Source organism: Aegilops tauschii, chromosome 2 (assembly GCF_002575655.3).
Source record: "Aegilops tauschii subsp. strangulata cultivar AL8/78 chromosome 2, Aet v6.0, whole genome shotgun sequence".
Taxonomy (NCBI): domain Eukaryota; kingdom Viridiplantae; phylum Streptophyta; class Magnoliopsida; order Poales; family Poaceae; genus Aegilops; species Aegilops tauschii.
In genome coordinates this window covers 215,608,724-215,626,974 of record NC_053036.3, presented here as the reverse complement: position 1 = coordinate 215,626,974, position 18,251 = coordinate 215,608,724, and positions in this window count along the sequence as shown.

Genomic DNA, 18,251 nt, shown 5'->3' with positions numbered 1-18,251 from the left:
AGAAGCAACATTGACTTTCTCAAATCCACGACGGCAACTTGCATCAGATGCACGTGAATTAGAGGAAGTCACTACTTTCATCCAAACATATGCTTCATGAACGGAACATGAAGGCATTGTTTACAAAGTTTCCAACACTAGCTTAATGTTTAACACGAATCATGCGGAAAACAAGATGCTGCTGATGGGCTCAACAGCAACTCATCGGAATTTCCATATAACTGGACTTCCACCATCGTGTGAACACGGTGATAGCATTGGTAAGACCTAAAGATGTATTGGTGTATGCTCGAGGGATCAACCACGAGTAAGACAACATTACGAACATCGTTGGTTCTGATTTGACTTGACGATAGCCCATACTCAAATCAAAAGATTGGTAAGATAATAGATCCAACAACTGATCACGAGGGTCAATCAATGAAGATATCATCTTTCCTTAACACACACACACACACACACCAAGATATCCCTTAATGATGAACTAAGTCAGACAAAGCTTTTATCTTCCAACTCTCCAAGTTGTTGTTTAGCTTGACCAGCTAGCTCAGGGGTATCCAACACGGATTCTTGGAGAAGGGGTGGTTTATAGGAAACCAACTTGATCACGAGCTCAACATAACGGTCAGGGAGCGACCTGGTGATACTTCTGAGAAGATATTCAGGAAATCATGAACCTCCGATATGTTACTAGGCTCGAGAAAAATCTCGCCTTTCAGAGCAAGACGATATGACCGAATAAGCAAGGACTGACACTATCCTAACTCATTGATCGAAAAGTGCACCGGAAATAAGGACTAGGTAGCACGATCAACCTTAGGATGTGATTCAGTAACCAACACGCTAAGGATGAAATTATTGTCCTTTAACTACCAAGCAACGGAGTTGCTAGGAGTATTGATTTCACACATCATAGTTCACTTGTCGGCATTCCGGTTGCAACAACATGGGACCAAGAAATGAGTGATGATGGCGAGGAGTATCACTACGTTAAGAATTCATGAGAGATGGTGCAATTCTCATGTCAATTCTGACATAAAGGGGGTAATACTCCGAGGTAGAACAGAACAAAAGCTGGATTGGCATTTTGATCTGCGAAATACAACTACTTTGACCAATCCAAGAAATGGATAAGGTACTGGAGTTTGTTTCTCCTAGTCATTCCGGAATAGAATGGCTTGACGGACCACAAGAATAATAGGCATTGATAACACAAATGCACAATTACTCCTGACCATCAATTGATAGACGAGGGCCAGAAAATAACTAAAGAGGGACAACCCAAAGGAACATATGTTTTTCTGAGTTGTGGATGCATGGATTAGTATGTCAAACAAATTCAAAATATTTCTTCCGGATAACCCATGTAGAGGAGGAAGGATTAGCAGAGTCACAATATGAATGGAGGACTCCTCAAGAGCACTCTAGTTGTGATCTTTCGGTTCCGCGAGGAACTTCTTCCATAAGCAGTTCATGATATTTGGAAGAAGGATATACCATGAACCTCGAGGACTATCGCAAAGGTTACTAATATCCTAAAGGAACGAGCAAACACTATCAACAGGAGGTAAGTGGAGTGAATCTTGGGCTCAAGAACCCAGAAATAGAATGCCTACTAACTAAATGGCATCACGGGATGCTTTCGAGAATAATGGCTAGAATCATCACACTCGGGATGCAAGCATTGCTAGATTACTAAGTGGTCCTCTAAGACACCTAGGGTCATAATAATAACTCCAACATATATGACGAGGTAACGGAGTACCTCAACTCGACGATTAGTGTGGTTAATCTGGCCCAAAGGAACATCGAGAACGGACGGAAAGGATTTGCAAATGCATCAGACCATTTATAGACCGGGATGACTCGGACAGCATAATGGCTGTAAATGCTCAAAAAGATTTAAGACATCCTGCAAAATGGTGGCGTAACCACTCGATCATCACAATATCTACAATTTGAGGCCAGCTATGGATACACGGAAGTAGTAGGAACTGAAATGAAGCTTAAATCCAACAGTCCTATGAGTCTACGGATTAGTAACACGTGATCCTGATAGAAAGATGAGAAGCCTAGTTCTTAATCCTCGTAGAAGAGAAGAGGGTGACTCAGATCGGAAGGGCATAAGGTATAGGAGTAAAAAGAGGCTTACGTTCCCTCCCACAATCAATTCCCTTATATAACTAAAGCATTTCTAGACTCAACTTCGACCAGTTTGGCTTCGTAAACCTACAGGCAGTCAGGCTCTAATACCAACGCTGTCAGGACCCCGATTCTAAGTCACACCGATCTAGCCTGTAACACCTCATATCACTTTGCGGCCTCACGCACGGTATTCCCAGGGGTGTCGCCTTACCATGGCCCGGGACCGTTTGCGCCTTTTGGCTCACGTATATGATAGTGTCGCTAGCATCCATATGACAGAGAACCCGGGCCGACATGGCTAGTCGTGAACCCAAAGCGGTACTAACTTACGGGGACAGGCATACATGAATCAACATCGAGCATGTCGGTCAGCACGTGTGAATCCGGGCTGTAGCACTGGGCTAACAGGACTCCGGGAACCCGGGCTGTAGCAGGCTAGGCAGGACTCCGGATGTCACCGCGTGACATTTCCCCGAAGGGACAGACACAGGAACGAAGTGAATCACATGCTGGCCAGTCAGGTGTCCGGAGCAGTAGTCCTGGGCTAGCAGGACTCCGGTGAACCGGGCTATAGCGGACTACTATAGCTCATGGAAGCACAAGACTACATTTCCCCATAAGAGAGGCTACCGAGGATAAACAACTAGGTTGTCGGATCCCACACATACCAAGCATTTCAATCATACACACAATATGCTCGATATGTGTAAATACAACATGGCATCACAACATAACTCTACGACTCAAGTATTTATTCATTAGGCTCCGAGGAGCGAGATATTACAAACATGGGTCTCTCGACCCAGCATTCAGAGCATACAAGTCAAACACATGCGGAAGCTTAACATGTCTGAGTACAGACATCTATAAATGAAAAAGGCTGAGAAGCCTGACTATCTACCAGATCCTGCCGAGGGCACAAGATCGTAGCTGAGGTATCAAGCTAAACGTTGAAGTCCACACGGAACTACTAGCGAGACCGACGTCTCTCTGCAAAACATAAAATAAGCAAACGTGAGTACAAATGTACCCAGCAAGACTTACATCAGAACTATCTACATATGCATCGGTGTCAACAAAGGGGGTGGTGGAGTTTAACTGCAGCAAGCCAGCTTTGACTCGGTGGCTATCCTAACTACGACTGCAAGTAACTCTTTTGAGGTGGCGCACATGAGTCCACATATTCACCATATCAATACTCCAGTATGGATCCGCTCCCGTCTCCCTACGAGGACGCCATCCATAGCACTCACGCTTATCTTGCGCATTTTAGAGTATCCACTTTCACTTGTCTATGAACTGTTATAGGCAACCCAGAAGTCCTTTATCGCGGACACGGCTATTCGAATAGATGATGTTAACCCTGCAGGGGTGTACTTCGTCACACACGCTCTCACCACTTACCGCCGTTTACACAGCATGTACTCGGCAACCTTCAAGCGGAAGCCCAACGTGGGTGTCGGCCACAGCCTACCTAAACACTCCAGTCTCTAGTCCAGGTTTATCGCCTATTTAGGTTCCATCCGCAGGGAGTCCGGCTGAGGTTTCCACATACGGCCCCGAACGATGTGTGCAGGGTTCCCGAGACACCAAACGGGTGGCTCGGTACACCGGGCCACGAGCCTACCGCATCACAGCCCACCCCTCGGGTCAGCGCTGTCCACGGCCTCCAGCTTACTACAAACACCAGAAACTACGTGCAACTCCTGGACAGAGGACAAGGGTGGTTAAGAAGCCGAGGGGGTCCATTGGTTTCGGGCCCAATGCGTGGTTGTAACTGTATCATGGATCACAAACACAGAACTCAGTTCCCGAGGACGGCTTCAATGAGACAACCCACCATGTACTCCTACATGGCCTCTCACCGCTACCTTTACCAAATCATGTTCACACACTTAGCTCACACACAGTAGGACATGTTCATCACCATTCCAACTCATCCCCGATTAATCAGACCTGACACAACTCCAAGCAATAGCAGGCATGACAAACAAGCATGAATGAGTAGGCACATCAGGGCTCAAACAACTCCTACTCATGCTAGTGGGTTTCATCTATTTACTGTGGCAATGACAGGTCATGCAGAGGATAAGGGGTTCAACTACCGCAGCAAGTAACAGATGAATCGTTGTTGTCCTAATGCAGTAAAAGAGAGCAAGAGCGAGAGAGTGGGATTATATCGGAATGAACAAGGGGGTTTTGCTTGCCTGGCACTTCTGAAGATATTATAGTTCTTCATCGGTGTCATCGAACTCATCGTCGGAATCACAGCTATCGAGAGGGGACAATTACCGGCAACAGAGAAGGAAACACAATCAATGCAATGCACAATATGATGCATGTTCATGACATAGCAAAATGAGTGTGTTGGGCTAATGCAACTACAACCAGATGGGTTTGAGCCATTTGAACCAAAGATTCAACCCCAAACTCATCTTATGAATTGATATAGTGCTTTATCATGTTTTGATATAAACAGCAGGGTTAAGTTGCTTTAACATGCATGAAACTAGTACAGATGGATAGATTGGATTTTTCTGATAATTTTTCATATATAATTTGTTTCATTTGGAGTTATGGTTGAATTTCTATGAATTTTAGAAGTTTTGGGTATTTTCTGGAATTTCCTGATAAAAAATAAATCTAGAAAATGTAATACTACGTCAGCATTGCGTCACTGTGACGTCAGCAGGTCAACAGGGCCGGTCCAGGTCAAACTAACCAGTGGGTCCCGTCTGTCAGTAGTTAGTTAAACTAACTAAGTTTGGTTAGCGTTAAACTAATACTAACCTAGTTTAGTTAGTGGCCTGGGGCCCACACGTCAGTGACCCAGGGGGTCAAACTGGGTCCACCCGGGGTCAACGGTCAGCGGGGTGAAACTCGCCGGCGACTCGACGCCGGCGAGGCCTGAGATGGCGGCGCGGCTCGGAAATCGCCCACGGGTGTCCAAATGGGCGGCGGAGAGGCTCTACGGGTGCAGCGCGACGAGGCGCATCTAATGGGGCAAGCGGGAGCGGCTGGGGTGGACCGAACTCGTTGGAAGCAAGCTCGCGGCGGCGGCCGGAGTTCGGGAACATGCGGGCACGAGGCTGCGATGCACTAGGGGGCCAGTTAGCGGCTGCGTTGGCCTCTCCGTTGCTCCAGGAGTATGCCGGAGGCTCAAGCTCAAGCGGAGACGCACGGTGGCTGCGAGAGCAACGTCCATGGCGGACGGCGGCGCTCGGGTACGGCGGCTGGTATAGTTAGAGGACAGAAACGATCTTGGGGAGGAGGGGGAAAGTGTCGGAGCTCACAGCGATCTCAAGGGAGGACTCAGCGGGCTCGGGGAGGCGGAGACGGCGACGATTCGCCGGTGAGGTTGCCGGCGGCCGAAGGTTGGGGATGAGCTCGGGGAAGACGCTACAGGGCTCCCGCGGTCGAATGGGTTGGTGTAGAAGAAGCAGAAGGCGATGGCGGTTCCTCTGGACCCATCGGGGAGGCACGGGATGGACAGTGGCCGCGGTAATTTGCGTCGGCGACGACGAGCTCTGCTCGGGTGTGCTCGGGAGAGGGAGCAGAGGGCGAGGGAGAGAGCAGAGATTGAGGGAGAGGAGCGAGGGGGTCGAGAGGGAGTGCGTGGCGTCTCCGGGGACGTCCAGGGGGAAGCGGCAAGCAGGAGGTGGCCGGGGCGCGTGCCGGCCTGCGGCGAACACACGCCTCGCGTCCTTCTGGCGCGGGGTGGGAGACGACTGGCAGATGGGCCTGGTGGGCTGCTACAGTGCCAGGACAGCCAGGTGAGCGCCAGGTATTCTCTCTCTGTCTTTTTGTTAATGTTTTTCTATTTTTCTGTAACTTCTGGGCTTTATTAAAAATACCAAAACGTTTTCAAAAATCCTGAAAATAATTGTGGGCTCTGTTTGGATTATTTCTAACAGCCCTCACTTAAGTTCATAATTAATTGAGCACTTAAAATAATATACAACACTTAAATGCCCAATTGCAAATAGCATATGATTTAAATCAGAGCCCAAATATGTCATGGAAAAATGTGCATCACCTCTGGTTACTGTTTCCAGCATTTTCCAAGAATGATGAACATTTTTGAAAGCATTTGGATTTACTGGAAATATTTTGGTTGAACCTAGTGAATTCCTTTAATGCTAGGGTTTAGGCAATCCCCATTTCAAGTTTCTTTCAAAGTTTAAACATGATGCACACATGAAGTTAGCCTAGTGCAAATTCAGAAGCTAGGGATGTGACACCTGCGCTGGCCTCCTTAGCACCAAAGAGGAAAGAGGGACGCTGCGCGCACTGGCGCCTGCCTGGCACCCGCCTGCTATCGTTCGTCATGGCTCACGTCACGAGAGCCTCGTTTGGTTTGCCCCGCCTTGATATCTCCACTGCTCGTGAGCCTGCATGGCTAGGCCACTCCAGAGGAGGTCTTGCATCGTCCGCCTCGCGAGGCTTGGCCCCTCACGAGGGTCTTGGGTGCCTTGTTGACGAAGATGGGCCGTACGACCTGCTGCTTAGCCACGCTGTGGGCCGCAGGCAAGCAAGTCTGGGGACCCCCGTTCCCAGAACGCCGACAGTAGGAGCCAGTATGAGCATCCAGGTTCCGCTATCGGTTACTGACCGAAAATGTGTCTCGGTCATGTCTACATAGTTCTCGAACCCGTAGGGTCCGCACCACTACTAGGGAAAACCTTGTACAAAGAATCTTAGCAGCAGCGCGGCACAAAAAGAAGCACTACTACTAATTAGCAGTAGTGCGGTTAAGAAAAACACGCTACTGATGCAAATTTAGCAGTAGTGCGTGAGGGCTAAACCGCGCGGCTACAAAAATTGACCGACAGTAACCAACAACCTAAGTTTAGCAGCATCGCGGGGTCACGGTGCGCGCTACTGCTAATGCAATAGTAGTAGTGCGCTTTTTACTCACGTCGATGCTGCTAATTTTGAAATTGTCCACACGGTTGGCCTCGTTGAACAGTAGCGTGTGTGAGAAAAGGGCGCTGCTGCTACGCTCTTATCAGTAGCGCGTTTTTCCTCCCGCGCTACTGCTAAGTCGTAGCACCCCCACCACCTTTTTCCACCCGTCCTCCCCTCCGCCATCTCCTCTCCACCCTTTACCCTACCTCCCACATCCTCCCTCTCTCACTATTCTTCTTCCTCAATACTTCTCCCCCCATTACTCTCCCTCTTCTACCTACCTTTCTCTCTCTTTATCACTCCTAGCTAACTACACCACCTCCATTGCATCTCCTTTCTCTTTTTCCTTCCCCCTCCACTAGTTGAAGTTGTCTCCTCCCAAATTAGCTAGCTAGGTAGATGTAGCATTTAGTTAAGTGACCTATTTGCCCCCTAACTAGATCTATCTTTGTCAAGAAAAGCTTTGTGCACTTTTGATCTCCCTACATCATCATCTCCACCGTGTGCTCGATCTCGAGATAGAGGTGATTAAAATTTCATGCTTTTGCAAAATGGAAATATGTGTATGTGTGTGTGATATGATAATTTGGCAATATGATGCTAATTGTGTGTGCGGCATGAGTTGACGCCAAGTTGTGCTTTTGAGTTGCCTATGTTTTGCCGAAATATCGATTTATTTCCGTTTCGGCGAATTCCGGGCAAACTCTAGATCTATATGTCCTATTTTTATGGAAGGTCATGCCGAATTTTTGTATGACTTTGATGCATGCACACATTTTTATAATCAATTTGTTTATTATTACCGTGCAGACGTTCATGATGGTCAGTGGAACGATGGTGGACAGGTGGTTGCGGTCGGCGGTGCAGGACATGAAAGAAAATAACCGGACAGAGGTTTTGTGTCCCTGTCGAAAATGCAAAGGAATATTTTGGCTCGACCCCTATGACGATGGTCGTGTCGAAGCGCGCCTGGTCATGACTGGTTTCATGGATGGCTATACTCGGTAGATAATTGAAGATGAGGATGACGATGTTGAGGACGCCGACGGGGCAGGCAATGATGACATAGGGCAAGAAGAAGAGATGATCGATAATGGCGGCGGGGAAGAGGTCGGACATGGCGGCGGAGAAGGGGCCGGACATGGCGGAGGAGAAGGGGCCGGACATGGCGGCAGAGAGAGCGTGGACTCCACACAGCAGAGTTCGTCGGTGGCTAAGCTGGAGCACTGCTTCGCAAGGAGACGAGTACTGAGAGAACTGCTTCTAGAGAGGAGGCTAAGCTGGAGCAACTGGTGGTAGACTCGAACACTCCATTGTATGATGGTTGCAATCCTGAGGTGACCCGCTTGAGTTTCACGCTCCAACTCCTGAGGATGAAGGCTAAAAACAAATGGACCAACACTAGCCTCGATGAGCATCTCAAGTACCTAAAGGATGTTCTTCCCGTGGGGAATCTATGTCCTACTAGTTTTGATGAGGCCAAGAAGATCGTGTGCCCTCTTGATCTGCTGCATGTTAGATACATGCATGCATCAACGATTGCATAACTTATCGGAAGGAGCACGCGGAAAAAACAAGTTGTCCGGTGTGCAATGCTTCTCGATACAAGAAGGCCGGGAGGAAATGTCCCTAGAAAGTTGTATGGTACTTACCGATCACTCCCTGTCTCTAGCGGTATTTCATAGATCCCAAGGAAGCAAAGCTAATGCGTTGGCATGCGGAGAGGAAGAAGCCCGACGATGGAGATGATCCGAAGCTGAGACACGTCATGGATTGAAGCCAGTGGAGAGCGTTGAACAACTTCTATCGGTATTTCGAATGTGATGCAAGGAACATGGTGCTCAGCGCGTGTACCGATGACATGAATCCATTTGGCAACCAGAACACCAACCATAGCACATGGCCCATGTTTGTATGGATGTACAACCTCCCCCCTGGTTGTGCATGAAGTCGAAGTGCATTCACATGAGTATGCTTATTCAAGGGCCGAAACAACCAGGAAATAATTTTAATTTGTATCTGGGGCTACTTCAAGAGGAGTTAGACACGTTATGGAAAACACCGGCCAAGACATGGGACGCCAGCAAAGGCGAGTATTTCTACATGAGAGACGCGCTGATCACGACGGTGCACGACTATCTCGGTTACGGATATGTCGCAGGAAAGGTGTGCCATGGATATTGCGGATGCACGCGGTGCATGGATGATACGACGTCTCAGCAGCTAACGTCAAGGAAAGATGGCGAATCTGGGAAAATCGTGTACATGGGGCATCGAAGATGGCTCGAACAGGACGACCCGTGGAGATCTATTCAATGGTCACGCTGAGCATCGAGGACCTCCACATAAGCGGAGCGGCGCCGAAATCGATGAGCTGTTGAAAAACTGGAAGGAGTCCCCTGCGCTGGGAAAGATGACAAAAAAGGCGCCGGAGCCGCTGCTGAAGGTATGGAAGACGAGGATTGTGTTCTGGGACTTGGAGTACTGGCACAAACTCGATACACCTCATTGCCTTGATCAAATGCATATCTGTAAGAATGTCCTTGAGAGCTTTCTTGCGACACTAATGAACATGCCGGATAAGACCAAGGATGGGCCGAAGGCAAGAAAAGACTTTCAAGATTTGAATATCAGGGAAGATCTGCACATGCCGCCCCATAAAAAGTCAGATGAGACAGAGACGGAGACAGAGGCGTGGGAGAAGAAGGGCAAGAAACTAAAGAAAGAGGATTATTGCCCCCCTTCTTGCTTCACCTTAAATCAGGCTGAGATCGATCAATTCTTTAAGTGCCTTACCGGAGTCAAAGTTAGTTCCGGTTACTGTGGGAAGATAAGCAGATATCTAGACACGGACAAGAAAAGGTTCAGCGGGATGAAGTCCCATGACTGTCATGTGATGATGACGCAGATACTACCTGTTGCCCTTAGAGGGATAATGGACAAGCACGTCTGTGACACGCTTATTGGTCTCTGCAACTTTTTCGACATCATCTCTCGAAAGTCGATCAGTGTGAAGCAGCTCCGAAGGCTACAGGAAGAGATCGTTGTGATACTGAATGATCTTGAGATGTACTTCCCGCCCGCGTTCTTTGACGTGATGGTGCATCTGTGTGTCCATATTGTCGACGACATAATAGACCTGGGGCCGTCATTTCTGCACAACATGATGGCGTTTGAGAGGATGAATGGGATCATCAAAGGATTCGTTCGTAACATGTCCCGTCCGGATGGAAGCATCGTCCCGGGCTATCTGACACAAGAGTGCATCTCTTTCTGTGAGAATTTTCTATATGGCGCAGACCAGCCGCCTGGTGTTAGTGTTGGTTTGCCCGTTAACAAGCACGATGGGAGGCTCGAAGGAGAAGGTCACTCCAACGGTCGCAGGGAACTGCACGTGGCATACTCAGATCGACGCAGCGACTTTGACAGAGAAAAGTTGGTAGTGCTACAATACCTAGACGAGGTAGATCCTTTCGTGGCACTGCACAAAGAAATTATCGCAGAGAAGTATCGTGACTAGGGGTATGCAGGACGGACGCCGAAGTTACTAGAGAGCACAACTCCACTTTCCTGCATTGGTTCAAAGAGCATATTATTGCTAATCCCCCGGAGGAGGGCTCTAAGGATGGATTGCTCATTTACGCCTTCGCACATGGCCATTATTATGCATGGGTCCAATGATGTAATATATATGTTCCTATTTTGTATACATATTTAACCGTCAAATGATGCAATATATATCACCTTCCCTTCGTTCACTACTCAAGGAAAAAAAGAAAAGAAAAGTGAGAGAAAATAAAGGAAAAGAAAATAGAAGGAAACAATCAGGAAAACTGTTATATAGGTACTGGTTATAGCAGCAGCGCTTTTGTGAGAAAAGAGCTACAGCTAGTCAAGATAGCAGTAGCGGTTTCTACATGAAACCGCTATAGCTACCTGGAGTAGCTATAGCGCGTTTTGCCTAAACGCGCTACTGCTATGCCCACTTAACCCCCAAAATCACCACTCCTCCCTTCATCCCGCCTCTTTTCCCCCAAATCCCCACACTCTCTCTTCCCCCATCGCGCCACCAGAGCCCTCCCCTCGCCGCGCCACTGCGCTCGCCCCCGAGACCGACCCCGACCCGACCGACCCCGGTGCCGGCTCCGTCCCCGGCCCCCGACCCTGACCCCGACCGACCCCGACCCCGAGCCCGGCCCAGACCCCGACCCCGACCGACCCAGAACCTGGCCCCGGTGCTCGACCCCGACCCTGACCCCTCCCAACCTTGGTCGTCGTCGGGCCTGCACCCTTTGTAAGCCCCCGCCACTCCTCCTCTCTTTGGTAGCTAGGTTTTTTGGTTAATTTACTTAGGTTTTAGTTAGGGCAGATGGTTAATTAGGTTATATATTTAGTTATGAATTTAGCTAGGTTTTTTCTTCAAGTTCTATATTTTTCTTCCTTTTATATGCAAATTTGAAGTGTACATGTGATATATGGACATGTGATGTTTTGGACACGTCATATTTGGAATTTGGACATGTCATTTGGACATGATGATTATGTGTAGGGTAAATGATCCGAGTGGCCTATGTTACGCCGGAATGTTGAATCATTTCCATTCCGGTGAATTTCAGGCACTCGATATGTCCATTTTTTAGCAAAGGCCATGCCGAAATTTTCCGTGAATTTTGGCATGATTTGTGCTAGATAGTAGGCATATCGAGTGCTGGGAGTTCCTGGGAAACGACATTCCGGCAAACATAGATTTTTTAATGTCATTTCTCATTTTTTCATAGTTTTAGAATTAAACGAGGAGACTTAATCATAGGAAACATGTTGAACAACGAAGAAACTGGGCCTTCTGACCAAGATACAGATGAGATGGATTATGAGGGTGAACAAGAGTACCTCGACTATTTGACTGCTAAGCAATTGCAAAGTCAAGGTTTGCAGGTCGGCCTCGATGATGGTACTAACGCTGACATCGACACCGATGGCGCCGGCATCGATGGCGGCGCCGAGACCGGCGGGAAAGGTACCGGCGGGGAAGGTACCGGCCCTGGTGCCGCTACCGAAAAGAAGAAGCAGAAGAAGCAGAGGATACGAAAAGCTAACAAACAAGGGATTGGAAGACTGGTGATCACAAAGATGGCACCTGGCAAGTTTGAGCCATAGAGCCGGAAGAACCTCGCAAGTGCTATAGGAACCAAGTAGGATGCATCCTACGGGAATGCACGAGCATCAACGACGATGACTTAAGGAGTAAAGAACATTTGACATAGTTGCTCTTGACGAAGTAGCACAAGAGATTCAAGTTCCCCGACCGGGATGATAGCATAGAACAACCGTGGGATGATCCGAAGATGAAAAAGATTAACAATCATGCCATGGGCATGTTCAGCAATGATTTGGCTTCCTAGAAAGGGTGTGTGAAACGAGATATTGAGGCTGAGGAACCCCTGTCCAAGATTCTGGAGGAAAATCCGACACTTACGGAAGAGGAGTTCGAAAAGTTAAAAGACACTTGCACTACCGAGGCAGCCAAGGCTAAGGCTGCGAAATTCAAGAACCTTCAGCAAAGGAACACGGGGAAGCATCGCCTCGGAAGCCGTGGCTACCTTGGTAAAAGGCCCATATGGGATAAGGAGGACGTGGAACGTGAAGCCGCGGGTATCCTAGACCCCTTCACGAAGTTCACCAACCCCTTGGAGCGTGACTTCATTAGGGCCCGCTACAAGTGGGACAAGGAAAAGAAGGTTTTTTAGACGGACCAGATCACGAGGTAATTGATTAGACTACTGGTAATTATTCTTTTACCACCTTACATTTAGCTCCAGATCAGGTCGACTACACATTCCTAAACGGTTCACGCTCCTTCAGCAGGAGAAGCAACACCAGCTTGCAACCGAAAGCCCTAGTTCTCTGATGAGGCCCAAGTGGGACACCCCTCTCAACCGGGCCTTGAACGAACTTAAGGGACTCCCTTTGGGCCACTGGCCGCAATATGGTCGTATGCATGACGCTGGAGACGGCGCCACGTGGAAGGTGTTTTACACGAGGGCCCGGAGGCTAAGAAGCAGAAAAAGAAGTTTAGTCAGGCGGACATCGACGAGAAGGTGAAGCTTGCGGTCCAGAAAATAGCAGCTGAGGACGCGAAAAAAAACAGCCGAGGAGAAAAATGAGTTGCTACAGTAGGCAGTCAATGCAGCTGTAACTGCCTGCAGAAATGATTTTGCTACTAACTTGGTTCTAGCTATCATCAACTGGACGAAGGAAAATCCAGACAAGACGGTACATGATTTCCCGTTGCCCAGTTTCGTCGGGAGCAACTCCGTGAACAACAACACCACCGCACCATCACTTGCTCACGCAACCGGGCCTCCTCTCGCAGTCTCCCGCTCATAGCAGCTCATCCTCAGTCACTGGCGCGCTAGGTGGGCCTTCATTTTTGGTTGAGCTCGACGCCCTCACGGTAATTACATGTCACACCAAGGAGTAGGATTTTCTACAATAGCTTGCCACAGAACTAGTTATGGTTTTCGACGGTGTAAAAGTTCTCAAAAATCCTGAAAAAATATTGAACCAATACACCTATAATATAACATGATCTAACAGAGGGATTGAAAAAATACGACTGCATGTGTCCTGGACAAAAAGAACAAATGTTTCAATATATATTGATCCTGTAGTGGACTGAAATGCTTGTTTTTTTCGCTGAGGACACATAAATACATATTTTTACAATCACACCGTTGGATCATCTTATTATATTAGAGTGAGGCTCCCCTATTTATTTTATATTTTTTACATACTTTTAAACCGTTAAATGTTTAGCAAGCCTTAACTAGTTCTGTGGCAAGCTATGATAGACATAGTTTTACCTATATATATATATATATGTATATATATATAGAATATTCCATTTTCGTTGCCTTTTAGATGTTTTACGCCACAGACATGTGTTTGCAGGCCGAAGAAACCCCGTGCACCATACTCTACTTGATCAAAGGCCAGAAGGTGGACGTGGGAAAGGGGATGATAATGAACCCCTTGCAACCCACGTTCCACAACCAGCCGATCCCCGCTGGGCACTTCAGGGTTAACTTTTCCAGTGTGAAATCAGGGCATGAGGATTTGCCTCCTCCAATACAGCATGTGGGAGAGGACGGCGAGACCCCACCGCGGATTGGAAGTTGCAAGGGTTGGGTGCTGCTATGGCCGAAGAATCTTGTTCGTCTGGAGCCAGCCGAGAGCACACCAATAACCACACATCAACAAGCATGTGCGGAGACCACCACCCCGCATACGCAATTACCAGCTCCTATAGTGCCGGGTGAGAGCGGCGGACGACGTGATGAAGGGGGTGCAATAGTCCTGGCTGATGTAATCGGTCCTGTAGAACATAGAATGGATGATGAGATGGAGGTCGACCCAATGGCTTTCCTCAATACAAATGCGTATGAGTGTGACTTAGATATGATGAGTCAACATATGATGAATCGGGCTATCAGCATGCTAATGAGGATATGGATGATCTGCCCGGGCAGGAAGGTCGTAGCAGGGATTGCAAAAAGTCTCTCTTCATGAAATCCTCACAGGACACGCCTGAAGATGCCGCCTCAACACAGGCTCAACTAGCCAGGGGTCATACAGTGCTTAGCCCGGGAACACTGGGGCAGGGGTTAAGGAAGGGTCTGGAAGGTGTGCCCAAGAAGAAGGAGAGGAAGAGATCGGGGAATGCCTCCAAACAAGCCAGAGCACATAGCAGCCAGACGATGGATTCTGAAGAGCGTGTACTCGTGAAAGGTGCGGCCATGTTCCATCTCACGGGCGAGCCGATGCTACCGCCGAAACCGCTGGAGGCACTATCAGGGGATCTCAGGAGACTGCACGACCATGTGCTGTCGACTGAGAAAAGCCTACTAGCCTTGAAGGATCCAGGATATCCGACATACGCGGCTCGTGTGCCTGAGGGGAAGTGCTACGTTGACACACGGCCCGCGGAGGTGTTCTTCCTACGGTTTGACCATATCTTTGAGATGTTTCTGACAAGGCGGCTCTATTTTACAATCGTCCGCCTTTTTGCGCTACATATGAGCTCCGTGATGAAGAGAGAAGAAGTCACGCAAATCTGTGTGGCGGATCCGTACTACATGCATGAGTCTTTCTTGAGCCTCGGCGACTTTGAGCGTGAAACTGCTAGGGACTACCTCCAAAACTTCATGGCACATAATAAGGACCAGGAAATTGTCCTCCTGCCTTATCATCCAAAGTAAGTTAGTTCCGGGCAACCCTTTCGTACATTTCAATCATTCCTTCTCGCTCATATGGAGAATAATTTGAGGTGTCTTTTCCCCGCAGCAACGGGCGCGCCGTCCTTATCGTTCTATACCTACGAGTCTCCCACGCCATGTATTTTGACCCTTCCAAAGACTACGAGAAGAAGGACTACACCCACATAATGAATATTCTAGATGATGCTCTCCAAGGCTTCAGAATTAGAGGTGGCCACATGCAGATCAGGAAACAAAAGAACAAGAAGATGGGTTTCACGCATAAAACTAACTTCTGCTGCATCCATGTCTCAAAACCAAGCAAGAAAGATGGATTCTACATCCTCCATTTCATGATTGAGTTCAGCACGGATCACCAAAACCTTCGCATGACGAGCAGAAATGATGATCATATACGCAAGTGGGTAGAATCTCATGGAGAAGCGGATTATAAACTTAGAGATGACTTATTTCGCATCCAAAGGGACATTGCGACGATCATCATGAAAGAAGTCGTCGATGAGAAGGGGATGTTCCACCATGGCCCTATATCATGAGTTGACGTCCAAACTCGCATAGGCATGCAACGTCATGACCTCATGTCGTTCAAGAAGCTAGGGTGGAACTTCACAACACAAAACTTAACAGAAAATCTCGTGAGCTCCGTTAGCGAAAGAAAACAAAACACCACTTCAAGGTACTGTAATGAACTCATTCTTTATTTATATTGGTGTTAAACCTACTGTATTCCAACTTCTCTATGGTTTATAAGCTCTTTTACTAGCCATAGATTCATCAAAATAAGCAAACAACACACGAAAAACAGAATCTGTCAAAAACAGAACAGTCTGTAGTAATCTGTATCAAACGAAAACTTCTGGAACTCAGAAAAATCCACCAAAATAGGACGACCTAGATAATTTGTTTATTGATCTACTGCAATTGGTATCAGTATTTTATCACGTTCTGGTGATTTTAAAAAATTGTTTTCGTGAACAGAAAGTCTCTGGAATTTTTAGCAAGATCAAATAACTATTATCCAAGAAGATCCTATAGGTTTAACTTGGCACAAACACTAATTAAAACATAAAAACACATCTAACCAGAGGCTAGATCAAAGATTTATGACTAAACAGAAATAATAAGCAAGAAAATTAAAATAAAATTGGGTTGCCTCCCAACAAGCGCTATCGTTTAACGCCCCTAGCTAGGCATAAAAGCAAGGATAGATCTAAGTATTGCCATCTTTGGTAGGCAGTTCTTCAATAAGACACCTATAACCCTTAGGAGTTTCTTTTTTTTATTAATTATCAAACTCCTAGACACAAAATTGAGAAAATCATTTGTAGCAAAAGGTCCTTAAGGATAGCGAGAAAGTTGGGGTGAACACTTATGGATTTGAGGTCCGCATTTCCCTTACTAGATGTTTCACCCTTATTTTTAGGAACATACATCAATTTGGCAATCTTAGCATTAGAAGGAGTGTTTTTCACGGAAGAAAAGGCAGACCCTAGGTTGGTAATAATATCCTCAATTTTATCAATTCTAGTGGAATCTTGATCTCTTTTCCATTAACCATAGGTTCCTTTTCTTTAAAAAAATTAAGAGCAACTCCTACCTTAGATCCGTATTGGGTAACTTGGTTGTGGATCTTTCTATCCAAATTTTCAATCAACTCTACGGTGGCAACTTTATTTTCAATAATTTCAAGTCGTTGCATCACATGTTCCAAAGTTAAAATAGTTCCATTAACCAAAAGAGGTGGTGGGCCAAACAAATCTATCATAGCATTATAAGAATCGAAAGTATGGCTACCCAAGAAATTTCCTCCGGTAATGGTATGAAGAATATATCTATTCTAAGGAATGATGCCTACCTAAAAAATTGCAAAGAAGAACGGAAGTAGATTGCTTCCTAGTAGATCTATTTTGCGCATTGCAAATTCTGTACCAAGCATCTTTTAGATTTTCTCCCTCCCTTTGTTTAAAATTAAGAACTTCATTCTCAGGAGACAAAGGAGTAGATAAAGGACTAGCCGTAATGACGAAGCAAGCGAAAAAGAGGCGAACGGAAAAGAGGGCGAATAAAACGGCAAGGGTAAAGTGGGGGAGAGGAAAACGAGAGGCAAATGGAAAATAATGTAATGCGAGGGATAAGAGTTTGTGATGGGTACTTGGTATGTCTTGACTTGTGCGTAGACTCCCCGGCAATGGCGCCCGAAATCCTTCTTGCTACCTCTTGCGGACTGCATAGGTTTTCCTCCCTCAGTTTTTGAGAACCAAGGTATCAATCTAGCAGGAGACCACTCTCAAGTCCCACGCACCTACACAAACAAATAAGAACCTTGCAACCAACGCGATAAAGGGGTTGTCAATCCCTTCACAGCCACTTGCAAAAGTGAGAACTGATAGAGATGATAAGATAATATTTTTGGTATTTTTATGATAAAGACTAAAAGTAAAGAAAGCAAAATAAACGGTAATAGAAATAACAGTAGATTAATATGATAGAGAATAGACCCGGGGGCCGTAGGTTTCACTAGTGGCTTCTCTCAAGAGCATAAGTATTACGGTGGGTAAACAAATTACTGTCGAACAATTGATACAATTGAGCATAGTTATGAGAATATCTAGGTATGATCATGTATATAGGCATCACGTCCGCGACAAGTAGACCGACTCCTGCCTGCATCTACTACTATTACTCCACACATCGACCGCTATCCAGCATGCATCTAGAGTATTAAGTTCATAAGAACGGAGTAACGCTTTAAGCAAGATGACATGATGTAGAGGGATAAACTCATGCAATATGATATAAACCCCATCTTTTTATCCTCGATGGAAACAATACAATACGTGTCGTTTCCCCTACTGTCACTGGGATCGAGCACCGCAAGATTGAACCCAAAGCTAAGCACTTCTCCCATTGCAAGAAAGATCA